Source organism: Quercus lobata, chromosome 5 (assembly GCF_001633185.2).
Source record: "Quercus lobata isolate SW786 chromosome 5, ValleyOak3.0 Primary Assembly, whole genome shotgun sequence".
NCBI classification, from domain to species: domain Eukaryota; kingdom Viridiplantae; phylum Streptophyta; class Magnoliopsida; order Fagales; family Fagaceae; genus Quercus; species Quercus lobata.
The window spans coordinates 88,164,583-88,177,224 of NC_044908.1; the positions used below are offsets into that span (position 1 = coordinate 88,164,583).

At 33.0% G+C, this 12,642-nt stretch overlaps 1 protein-coding gene and 1 long non-coding RNA gene across 3 annotated transcripts in view; both read left to right on the forward strand.

Moving 5' to 3' along the window:
* Positions 1–4,111, forward strand: part of LOC115991877 (disease resistance protein RGA2-like) — a 55,785-nt gene extending 51,674 nt beyond the window's left edge. The window contains exons 1-4 of the transcript XR_004092357.1: positions 634–2,657; positions 2,745–2,862; positions 3,114–3,442; positions 3,623–4,111. The gene's annotated coding sequence lies outside the window, so the exon portion shown is untranslated. Of the gene's footprint in view, positions 2,658–2,744; positions 2,863–3,113; positions 3,443–3,622 lie in introns of the transcript that reaches the window.
* A 4,481-nt stretch (positions 4,112–8,592) lies between these two features.
* On the forward strand, positions 8,593–11,836 carry LOC115991887. Of its 2 annotated transcripts, XR_004092363.1 has the most exons (5): positions 8,593–8,997; positions 9,413–9,584; positions 10,840–11,160; positions 11,339–11,530; positions 11,636–11,836. It is a non-coding gene; the product is annotated as an uncharacterized LOC115991887 (long non-coding RNA). The 2 variants fall into 2 exon arrangements; XR_004092362.1 differs by lacking the exon at positions 11,636–11,836 and having other exon boundaries at positions 11,339–11,627.
* Positions 11,837–12,642: the final 806 nt, after the last annotated feature.

Here is a 12,642-nt window from a genome sequence, read left to right on the forward strand (position 1 = left end):
CACTACAGTGGTAAGCTACATTCATATGAATAGCTATCTTAACAGAACACTTGAGAAATTTTTGAATTGATCTGAACATGTACTTAACTATTGAAAAGAAAGTTCTTCAAAATTGGGCTGTAATCTTGTATTGATTTTGTATCCTAAGCAATTAATTACTAGTTAGAGCATTTTATACTCTCTAAAGCATTGAGGATCATGTTCTATGCTAAATATGTCTACTTTGCCATAAAAACATTTAAGATTTAGCTTACTTATTTGTCTCAACCTTGCAAACAGCTCCAATCTATTTCTTTGATAATTATTCATTTGTGCATCTCATAAGTTTACTCATTGGGAGTAGCAGAAGCGCAGGAAGGACTTCAGTGGTTTGTAAGGTAATCCAATTTGATTTAGCATTATTGTTGGTTTTTTTTTTTTTTTTTGGTGGTCCTGAGGAGTTAAATTTTTTTTTTTTTTGAGATCCCTAGTTTTGAGTGGACTGTGCTATGTGATATTTTGGAGTTTGAAATTTGTTAAAAGATTACTCTTCTCTGTAGGAATTTTGGAGGACAACCCTCAAAGTTGTTGCGGCTAGACTTCCTAAACTCATTGACCATTTCACAATAATTGGGACTCTAGTACTCTCTATGCTTCAAATGATTTGTCAACTACAGTTCAAATCTAGCTTATCTCAAGATAATCTCAATTGAGTTGTCACTTGTGATTCAGATCAAAGACGAGTCCTCTGGTCTTTACAAATAGCATAAGACTAACAAATGAACACAAACCTCTTACAATGGATGAGAAAGGAAGATCAAGATCAATCTCAAAGAGAAAACCCCATCTGGGTGGTCAAGGATTTAGCTGTAGAAAGAAATAAGCATGAACCTGAAACTACAAGTCATAAAGGAAAATGGGGACAACAAGGCTGACCAGTTATCAGACAATGACTCTCACAATATGGTACATGCTATACTTTTCCCTTAACTCATGTTTTGTTTGTTCAATTGACAAAAGAAAACTTATTTTTGCTTATCCTATGCGTGAATGTCTTTGATAGCTTTGTTTTGTGATATTGATTAATGCTATAAATGCTGGGTTACTTTTATGCTCCTCACTGTGCTTAGGAAGTAATAAATTGATGATTTTCTATTGATTTTGAAGTTTCTTAACGTAGATCAACTTGGAATAAGATTAGGGAAAAGCATTCAGTTGTAGATTGGAGGGCTTTGGTTTGGTTTTCCTTTTGGCTGCTATTTGCAAGCAATGCCTTCATTTCTTGGCTAACTGTCATGGATAAACTTCCCACTCCTGACATGGTTGGTAAATGAGGATACAATTCTGATCTCATTTGTGTGTTCTGTAGGAGATATCTAGAGTCCAGGCAAGCAGTTGAATGACTAGAATTCTGTCTTATGCTGAAATATTCATTCCTTGAAAGTCATAACTATTGTTTGCTATCAGATATGGCTTCAAGGCAATGCTAGAGTTTGCAATGTGTGCAAAATAGTAATTTTTGGTTGATGGGGTATATCTGTTTCTGTTTTTGAGTGAAAGTGTTATTGTTTGTGTGTTTTGCAGTGGTTTGCTGTTTGTGTTGTGTTCTTGTTTAAAGTAGCCACGTTGGTTGTTTCTATGTTCTGTCGTGATTTATTGTTTGTGTTGTGTCAAGGTTGAACTGTTTTGTGATATCTTTGCTTGATTTGTCTTAAATTTATCTCATTCTTAAAAAATAAAAAATAAATAAAAAATGTCTGTCCTACTAGTCACCCAAAAAAATCTATTCTGATTATTCTTTGGATTGCTCAGATGATATGTCTCATCCATCCCTTCTTTAATGGTTATAATTTTAAATACCTTTTTGCATGTTATATCTTCTTGAAATAGAGATTAGAATTTTAAGATTGATATCTATTTTAGAGCACTTTAATTGTTGTCTATTGCGATTTAAGTATTTTATAAATATGCCATCATTAAACTTCTTGCTTTGAAGTTCTAAATTTCTAATTGATGCTTGTAACCTTGAATAATCCCTGTATGGAAGATGTTGGGCTTCTGATCCCCTACCTTGCAAATTTGACTCCAAGAAATAATGTGTGTGCAAAACCACACTCAAACTTTATGCAAGGTTGATAGAAAGAGCCCATAGAAACTGATAATGGCAAACAGAATGGCGAGGCAGCTATACTAGATGCTTGGGTGTGGCAAATTAAAGATCCAATCATCAGGGCTTCTTTATTTCTCCCAGCCAGAAGAAACAATCCCCACATTACAAGGAATTTTGGAAAGAACATGGGGATATGTACAAAGATTCTAAACTGCCAACGAAGTTAGTCTATCCTTTTTGCATATTAATATTGCCATTGACTAAATCTTCTCTAATTGTCCTTCAAGAATCAATCTGATGCTTTATTTTGTTCTATATTTGGCACATAATTGTTTAAACGTCTACTATCTTTCATGGCATTTATATGTTATTGTGGTTGTCATTCTAGTCTCAAATCACAAATGAGGATCATTAGGCTAGTCACACAAAGTTATAAGCACGGAAAATGGTGTTGTGCACTATGGTGGTGAGTTTTATAGTGATGATGACTTGAAAAGTTGGGCTTTGGTTTCATCATTTGAAGCCTTAACGTCTCCGTTTCCTCCTCATCATCAGGCAAACATTGAAGGTTTTCCTTTTTCTGACTTGAATATCTATTTATGTTGACTATGTGCACAAAACATATGTTCTTAGCTATCCAATCTTTCTTTTGCAGTTCATTACCCATAGTGTTTGCTGAGATTGTCCACAGGCAACCACTTATTTGCACAGTACCCGAAATTGAACTATATGAAACTTTGGGGTTTTGGTATCGCATATCTCATCTAATACAGGTAGCTATTTTTCTTTTCTGTTAGCCTTTTCATATTATCTAAAGTAGAACAATATAAATATGGCAGCCCAGGCTAGTTCATACAAAATGGCTTTAAAGATATTCCCTCTCAATAACTACACTCCTCACTACACAGAGTTTCATCTTTGTATCCTCACTTGATTAATATGTCAAGCTTTGGTCATAATTATGTTTTTCTAGTTTCCATCCTTTTACCTGGATCATTGACCTTGTTTGTAAAAACTAATGCAGTTAAAACCTATTGGAGTAGCACAATTTTATATTGGTGAAAATTGTTCAGCAAGGATGCACCTCAGATAGTCATGTCTTACATTCTGTTGCAAGATATATTTGATAAGCTTCATTGGTTGCAAAGCTTCATATGTTAGAATAACAAAGCTCCCTTCCTCTCTGCCCTATATCATTTACCTTGTCTATAAATTTTTATACAAAGTTCATAGATGCAACCATGCTGAGCGATGAGGCTCCATTCAAATTCGTGAATGTAGCATGTCATGTATGTCAAGAAGAAATGAGGTCAACCAGTGTCACATGAATTGGAATTGGCATTATGCATATCTGTAAGTAACACTTTCCATATCTTTTTTGTTTGAATGTTAATGACAGGTTATTAGGTTTATCACTATAGGGGCAGGTGGTGGTGGTGGTTTCTAAAGTAACAGAAAAAATTGTTTATAAAAGGGCATAATTTTGTTAAATTTCATTTTTCTGATCATTAATGACCTAAGTTAATATTGCAGGTGAGAGAAGTGCTAGTGTGTTAATAATGTTCAATCAGCCAGTGGTATATGAATGCTTTAGTTCATCATTCCTGGGTGATTCTCCAAACAATTTGGGAGGCTCTTAGCTATCTGATGACACGACGCATCGAATCAGCCAATATTCTTATTGGTACTTGAGCTGTTGGCACCTTATTAGAGTCGGGTCAGTGTAAGGCAAGCAGGGAGTTGTGCACTGTGACGAAGGATCTTGGCACACCTACCCTTCAGAGTTCTCACATTTTTTTCTGGTACATCGTCGAGCTTTGAAGCTGGCCAGCTTGCCGATTGTGTAGCCTCATCTCTTATACTCATGGCCTGCCTAACCATTAGTATTGCATAACTGCATTTTACAAACACTGAGGATTGAAGTAGTAAAGCAGCACATCAAAATTTATAGAGGAAAATCTAATTAGGGATTGTACATTGTATTTACATTTTTTATGCCATTCTCATACTATTTTTAAAGTATTTTTTGTGGGTATCATTTTCATACCTAAGATACATTATATTTCTACAAAATTTATCGCAACATGAAGAGTGATATTGATCTACAGCTTCATTTAAGCACACCCTGAACATGTGCTAATAACCTCTTTTAGATTTCTACAGCTTATAGTTGTTTCATTTCCACACACACTGAACATGGGTTAATTGTCACTATTAGATTTCTATAGCCTGCTGCTTCCATGCTTAAAAAACCTTGAGATCCTAAAGTCTTTCTTGCTGATTACTGAATAGGGAACACTACACATTTTATAGCCCATTCAGAGTCTACACACCATAGCCTGAATTAATGCAGTATTCTTCTATTCAAAAGAAAGAATTGATATCAGAACAGAACCATAAGCAGAGGAAGTTAATTACCAGTGAAACCAACAGTATACAAAAAGTCATGTATCTTTAGGAGGGACTATGAAATGAAGTCCAATGACATGCATGCTAAAATTAACACTGAACTGTCTATTTCACATGGAACAAGAGCTTCAAAGTAGAAGCTGAAATTATTGAAGAGAATTGACTAGCGACATTATAGTCTACCATAGGCCAGAATATAGGGACGCAGGATTTGTTTGCTGGATTAAATAAGAAGGCAGAGGGGTTGTATTTGTATATAAACTGTTCAGCACTCAAATAATTTTTCCGTGTTTTGAAGCCAATAGAAGTAGTGATTTAACAACTGAAAAAAGAGATGTGTGTGCTGTTTTTGGGTTTAAATTATTTTTCTTTATATTTAACTTGTTATCTTTTATGGATTATTTTAAGCAACAAAAACTTGAATTTAAACAATTATTGATAGCATAGTTATTGATGTTTGATCACCTTGAAATTTTGCAAGTATAGAGAATATACAAAAAATAATGTAATCTGACGGTGGATTTATCAAAATTCGCATCTAATTAAAAAATATTGAGTGGGTAGAATTACTTAAAGTTATACCAAGTGTAACTTAAATTTATGTGAATTTTTATTTATTTATCGTGTTTAAATTTACTTCAAAGGAAGTTTTATTTGTAGTTTTGTAGCTTGCGCAAATTTGGTCATTGATGTACATCTCATAACAAGACAAGCCCATGGTTGTTTTGCATGTTCCTGTGCCGTGTTGGTGTACACGCCTGAAGATGAATCGAACATTAATAAGTAGTCTTCAATTTCTTGAAGCAATGATCATGGAAAAGGATGGAATTACATTTTGTGACTTGTGAGACCACAATTGCACTAGCGACATTTTGGGCATTGCAATAACCTAGAGCCATGTATCATAATATACTAGTCGCAGACCCACGCGATGCATGGAAATAAATAATTATTTTGTATTGTAATATAATATATAATTTTTTCTCTAATTTTTTTTGAAGATAACTTGTTATCCTTAAAAATTAAACAATTTCTATTCAGTCCAATTAGTTCTACTTCGTTCCCATTCGGTCCACTTCAGTCTAATTAGGTCTACTTTGGTCCAATTGGTTCCACTCGGTCCAATTCGATCAATTTCGGTCCCCCATTAGTCCATTTTAGAGTAATTGAGCCTTAAATTGATTCTTTTTGTAGGTTTTCTTTTCAATTTTAGCTCAAAAATTTATTTATTTTTCTTAATATTTGAGTTGAAAAGTATGACATTGTATTATATTTGGGCTAAACTCTTTAGTTTTGAGTTTAAAAATACAAAGAAAATACCAAAATAAACATTAGAAATTAGAAATATAAACCCTTAAAATGCAATTAAAATGATAAACATTCAAAAGTCTTATTCATCCACATTGGTTATATTCTATCCATTTTGTCTTCTTCGGTCCAATTTGTCCTATTCGGTCCCATTTAGTCTATTTTGTCCACTAAAATTCTATTCAATCCAATTCAGTCTTATTCAGTCCACTTCAGTCTAATTTGATCCATTTAGTCCACATTGGCCCTATTCAATCGACATTGGTCTTATTCTCCCAACTTCGGTCCATTCTATCTACTTTGGTCCTATTCGGTCCATTCTGTCTACTTTGGTTCTATTTGGTCCTATTTTGGTCCACATTGATCCTATTCGGTCCATTTTATCCACTTTGATCCACTTCAGTCCTATTCGGGCCATTCGGTTTTCTTTGTTCTATTCAGTCCATTTGCCAAATTTGGTTCTATGCGGGCCATTCTGTCTACTTTGGTCCTATTCTGTCCATTTTGTCCACTTTGGTTCTATTAGGTCCATTTTGTTCACTTCAGTCTTATTTAGTCCACATTGCTCCTATACAGTCCACTTCGGTCCAGCATGTCCACGTCAGTCCTATTCAGTCCAGTTCGGTCCATTCTATCTACTTTGGTCCAATGTGGTCTCATTCAGTCCTATTTAGTGTATTCGTTCTTATTCATTCCATTCGATTCTATTCGGTCCACCCTGTTCCTATTCGGTCCTATTTTGTCCATTTGGTCCACTTTGTTTCATTTGGTCCGTCCATTCAAATCACTTCGATTCATTTTGGTCTACTTCGATCTATTTTTGTGAACTTACATAATGGGAAAAAACATGTTTGGATTGAAAGCACCTAATCTAAATCCAAATTCAAATTTATTAAAATCCCACTTCAATCTAGTCTTTGTAATGTATATTTATTCAAGCTATCTCTTGTTTTAGATTTTATATAATATATTTTTTTTATTGACCCCCCTATAAAGTAATCCTAGAGCTCCCACTGCAACCCAAACCATAAGATACATATTTTGAGCGTTCAGAAATTGATCTTCTCCTACTTTAAATAGTTATACATGAGTTTCTCAATAGAAAAAAGAAAATAAAAAAATAAAATAATTGCACATATCAAGAGTTTTGTAGTTTAATTGATTGACAATTCTTTTTTGCCTATAACTCAAGTTCATGGAAATCGAGTTCCAAAATACCACTATAAGTCCTTAAAACGTCACTATAGGCTCCTTAAAAACGTCACTATAGGACTTAACTTGATTTTGAGAAAATCGAGTTTCGAAAGAGGTGCATTTCCTTAATTAGTTTGGGAAATGGGGCATAATGCTACTTTTTTTGCCCGAAAAGGGAATTTGCCAATTTTGTCCTCTACTTACCTCCATTGTAACTATCAAATTATTAACAATATATATATATATATATATATCACAAATCTAAGTTAAAATCCCCCACCCAAATATTTAATTATATATAAAAAAAGTCATTACACAAGTTAGTGAATAATTTAAAACTATAAATAATATATTTTCCCGCCATTGATTAAAATCCTTTTGATTCTATCCCAAGAATTTATCTTGGCAATTACTTGTTATCAATTTCAAACAGACAAACATAGACCCAATATTGTTTGGGCTGGGCTCAAAAATTGTCACATGTACGGCCAAGCTACCGCAAATTTCATTTCTTGGAATGGAATTTTTTTTTTTTAATCCAATTGCATGGCTACGCTCTATGTTTGGCTGCACTCATGAAATGGTTCAAAGCGTAAGTATAGTTTCTTTATTAAGCTTGCCCCAGCATTACTTTAAAGTAGAAGCATAAAATAATATGATCCCTTGCATAAATGTACATTTTTTTAACAGTTTGAGCAAACTTTTCATCTCTTGATCACAGCAATATCAAACAGATCTTAAGCTTAACAAACATCAGAAGCAATGTTTATAGTTATACCCCTTGCGTAAATGTCCATTATTTTTTAACAGCATCTAAAAAGCCTGAAGCTGATATGAGGAGCTCATTTGGCTTTCACTTTTTTTCTTTTCTTCCTTATTCTTTGCATTATCTCTGTTTGTATGATTGTGCTTTTCTTTGTTTTAACAAAGCGTAAATATTCTGTTTAGACAAGACACAATGCTTATACTCTTGATGTAGGACAGAATTTGCTATTTAATTTTTGTAATTATTCAATTTTGGTATTTTTAATGTAAAATTTGTTATTTTAGGTTTAAGTTATTTATTTCCTTATTTTTAGGTGCTTTTAATTTTTTTAGGTCAAATTTGATTCTTGTTATGATTAAGTATCAATTAGGAGTTATTTTAGAATATATTTATTTGTCTATCAAGTTTTACAGAGCCTTTAAATAGGCCCTTAAGTTTGTAAACGTTTTTTTTATAGATTATTATTAATAAAATTGCAGAATTTTTGTTTTTTTGTTATTAAATAGGCCCTTAAGTTTGGTTTTTTTTTTTTTTTTTTTTTTTTTGTGGATAATATCAATATATTCAAGTTCTCTTTTATTTTATATTTTTTTTTATAATTTATGTTTCTTGCTGCCCTCCTAAAAAATAATCTTGGAGTCGCCATTAAAGAAGATGGAAAAAGAATGGTGAATGATGTATTAGTTAATGTCTTGGAATATTTACAAATCCTAGACTACGTGGGCACCACATTTCCTAATTGGATGATATCATTATCCTTCACCAAATTAAATCTAGAGTTCAAATTAAAATCTAGAGCTTTTGCCTCCTCTGGGGAAGCTGCCACTCCTCAAATAAGCACTGTGTATGGTTTGCAAAAGGTTGGAGTTCAATTTTTGGGAATAGAATCCACGAACCAAAACGGCATAATAGTATTCCCTATGTTGAAGGATCTCTATGTAGAGAGTTAGTAAGAGTGGGAAGAATGAATTGATATTGGAGGAATGAGAGAAGAAGAAAAAGAAAAAGATAATGGCAGCAGTACTGTTACTATAAAAATAATGACACGTCTTAATTTCTTGACAATTTGGTATTGCCAAAAGCTAAAGCCACTGCCAGACTTCATTCTTACTACTCCATTACAACAATTGAAAATCCGGGGCCCTATACTTCTCATATCCCAAACATTCAAATTGATTTCAAGGATGTGCAAATTGACGGTCGACTCCAGTTGGATTCAGGCACTTCAAAGGTAACTTCTTTAATTTTTTTTTCCCTCCAAATATCAATTAAATATATCCTAATATTCAATGGATTAGATTGTCCAAAGAGAAAGGCATTTGTCAATTAACTATCATATTCATATTTTGGCCAAAATCAGAAACACACTGCCCACAAAATTATTCCATCTAGTTTCTAGGCGTTCATATTCTTTACTTATTTATTTATAATTCCCATAAATTTGATTTTTATTTTTATTTTTGGCTGTGATCCTTTTGGGTTGTCTAATCTCTTATTCTATTTAATTTTTTTTTTTTTTACTTGTTCATTTGTAATTTTATGGTTTAATATTATATGGGTCTTTGTGGGTTTACTTCATTTTGGGCATTTAGACTCTAATCTAACATAACTCTTTTACTTTTCTTTTAAAATGGATGATGATCAAGATTAAAGGCAATGAATCCGGGCAAGAAATCAATGATAAAGATGAGGTGGACAAGATTCAGGACAGTAATTTTGAGTATGAGGCGGATGAACAATTGGAAGTACACATTGATGAGACTGGGTAGTAAGAGCAAGGTGTTGAAGAGGACAGAGATTTTAAAGACGAAGGATGAGGTGAGATTCCCCTTTTCACTTGCATGAACGTTAACTTTTAATATCTGTTTATATTGCCACTTTATGCCTCTAATTTCTGGTTACCGCTAATATTTCTATTTTGGATTAATTGTTTGAATCCCATTGTCTGTTTAGATTAATGATTATAGTCGTTAAAACTAGATTAGCTTTTTATTTATGAGTATTATTGAATTTTTTTTTTTTTTTTTTTGTGTGCTTGTGTGCGATCATTAAATTTTTGCTATAAGTAAACTCTTTTGAATCATGATGGTGATAGAGATGAGGGATATAGAGCCGTTGTTTTTGCAAGATTGGGGTGACCATAACTCTCCATTTTGCTGCATTTCTTTTACTCTCGCCTTTGAACCAGAAGGATCTGTCCCTCCCTTCTGCCTTCCTAACCCCTCCATATATGTATATTCAAATTGTAATATTTTTCTGGTGTTGATTTCAAATTTTCAATTCCATGTTTTGATTGGCTTACTCGGTTGTTATTTTGAGCTATATATGATTTGCAATTTTTTCTTTGATTTATCACTAATTCATGTGATTACTCTTAGCAGTTTATATTAAAAAAAAATGTTTTTGCATTTGTCATTTTGGTCAAATAGAAAAATTGAATCCTAAATATTTTCCTACTATTCCATGTCAATATCAAACCTCTTTCACTTTTCTCCTTGGTCTTCTTTACTTCTCATCTTTAAATGATCATCATTCGCAATCCAGGACGCTGACTGGGCACATCCATCTAGTAATTCAGCTGCCCAGGTCATTAATCAAATCAGCCAAATTGTAAAGAGAAACATTGTTTCTTGAATTAGCTCCACCAAACTCTTGTAGGTCAGAAACTTTTATGCAAGATTCATAGCAATGTATGTTACCCTTGTTAGATGTGATGTGGAGTGGAGTCACTCTTTTATCTTGAAGGAGCTGATGAACTATTTGAATTCATTGTGATCTAGTTATTTGCGAGTTACATGAATGTGCCTGTGGTTTGCGTATCTCTATCCCCTTTTGTGAGTGCAATTCTGAAATTATGATGTCAAACATGCCCATAATTGTCCATCAGACAGAGTTCCACTCTATGATGTCAAGAAATTGAACTGACTTTTACAAATAGTATATGGCATGATTTTGTTAAAATTATTTCTTTAAACATAGCTTGATTGACCTCTTCATCGAATCTCTTATTCATTGACCTCTTTATTTTGGGTATTTGGAACAATCTGACATAATTCATATGCTTTTCTTTTAGGTATGCATGTAGATGGATGATGATCAAGACAATGAATTCAGCCAGGAAATCAATGGCGAAAATGATGTGGTTGAGGTATCCAAGATTGAGGACAGTAATGATGAAGAAAATGGGACTAAGCATAAGGATTTATCAAACAAGAAGATGGGACTAAGAATAAGGTGGATGAAGAAGTAGAAGTAGGCAACGATGAGGGAAATTCACAGAGCTGGACAGTACAGGCCGATTGACATTCACTGAAGAAGTGGGATACATATTTTGAGAGTGGGTAGTGAGAGCAAGGTGTTGAAGATGACAGAGACTTTAAAGATGAAGGAGGAGGTGAGATTCCTTGTTTAGTTGCATGAACATTACCTTTAAATCTCTAATCTCTAGTTACCACGCATATTTTTATCTCGGATTAATTGTTGGACTCCCATTGTGTCTTTAGATTAACGATTATTGTTGTTAAAACTATATTAGTTTTTTGTTGATGGGTTTTATTGAATTTTTTTGTCAGGTATCATGAATTTTAGCTTCAAGTAGAGTTCTTTAGAATGATGATACTGATAGTGAGAGAGAAGTGAGATATAAAGCCTCATTGACTGAAGTTTGATGTGACTTTAACTCTCCATTTTTAGGATTTCTTTGACTCTCACCTCAGAACCAGAATGATCAATTTCTCCCTGCTGTCTCCCTTGCCAGTCTTCGGGTTTGTGTTCTTTACATGTTTAAATTCTCTTATTGTAATATTTTTCCTGTATTAGTTTCAATTCCTAGTTTTGATCATATGGCACATATAACTTGATCATGGCAGTGATATATTTAAATGGTGGAGGATCTCAGCATAAAGATGTACTTGATATCACAGTGACAAAATCCAGTCCTGCAGTACCGTTTCTGTTGCAGCTAAAATGATGCAAGTGTAATTGGGTCTTAAATTTCATTCAAACACGATAAATTGTTTAATATTATAATTGTCAATTCATTTTGTTTATATGAAAACATTTACATACAGGTGGATTGAATGCTGCTTCTTCTTTTTCTTTTCTTTTTTTGTTTAATCTCTCTTATATTTGTCATATCATTTGATTGTTGTTCATGAAATTGCTCAGTTTGTTAGTTGGTTTAGCATAGAGTGTTTTTATTTATGACTTCTATGCTGTCTCATGTCAATCATGTCTCACTCAAGGAGTTCCCTCTGTTTTTTCCCACCTTAAAGATATAGGTAATTACAAAACACAAGACAAACAGAAGTGCTTTATTCCTCTTCCTCCAACTTCCTCTGTCCAAGATAAAGTATGTTACTTCTAATTGATGCTTATTATCCAGCAACAAGAAACAATTCCCACTTTACAAGGGAGTTCCGAGGGCTAGCACTTGGACATACAAGCATGGATTCTGAACTTCCAAGGAAGCATTTGTTCCCTTTGTACATTTTAATGTTGCCCCAAATTTGTCCTTCAAGTACTGCTTTGATGCCTTATTAGGTTCTATATTTGGCATGCTGTTGGTCAGTTTTGTTCTATCTTTCTCTCCATTAATCTTTTGAATTATAGTTTTTTTTTTTTAAATTAAAATTTTTGATATATTTTTTAGTGTTTCAGATTGTAGGGTAGAAAAAATTGGGTTTGAGAAAGTTTATTTAAAATTTGTAAGTGTAATTTTCAAATTCTATATACTTTTTAATGATACACAAAATGTTATAAATAAATTTCATTAAAAAATGAATATTTTCGCTAACTTACCTTTTGAATTCCTTAGAAAAGTTTCATTGTTTTCATTTTGGTATAATAGAAATTATATATATTATATTTGTGGTTG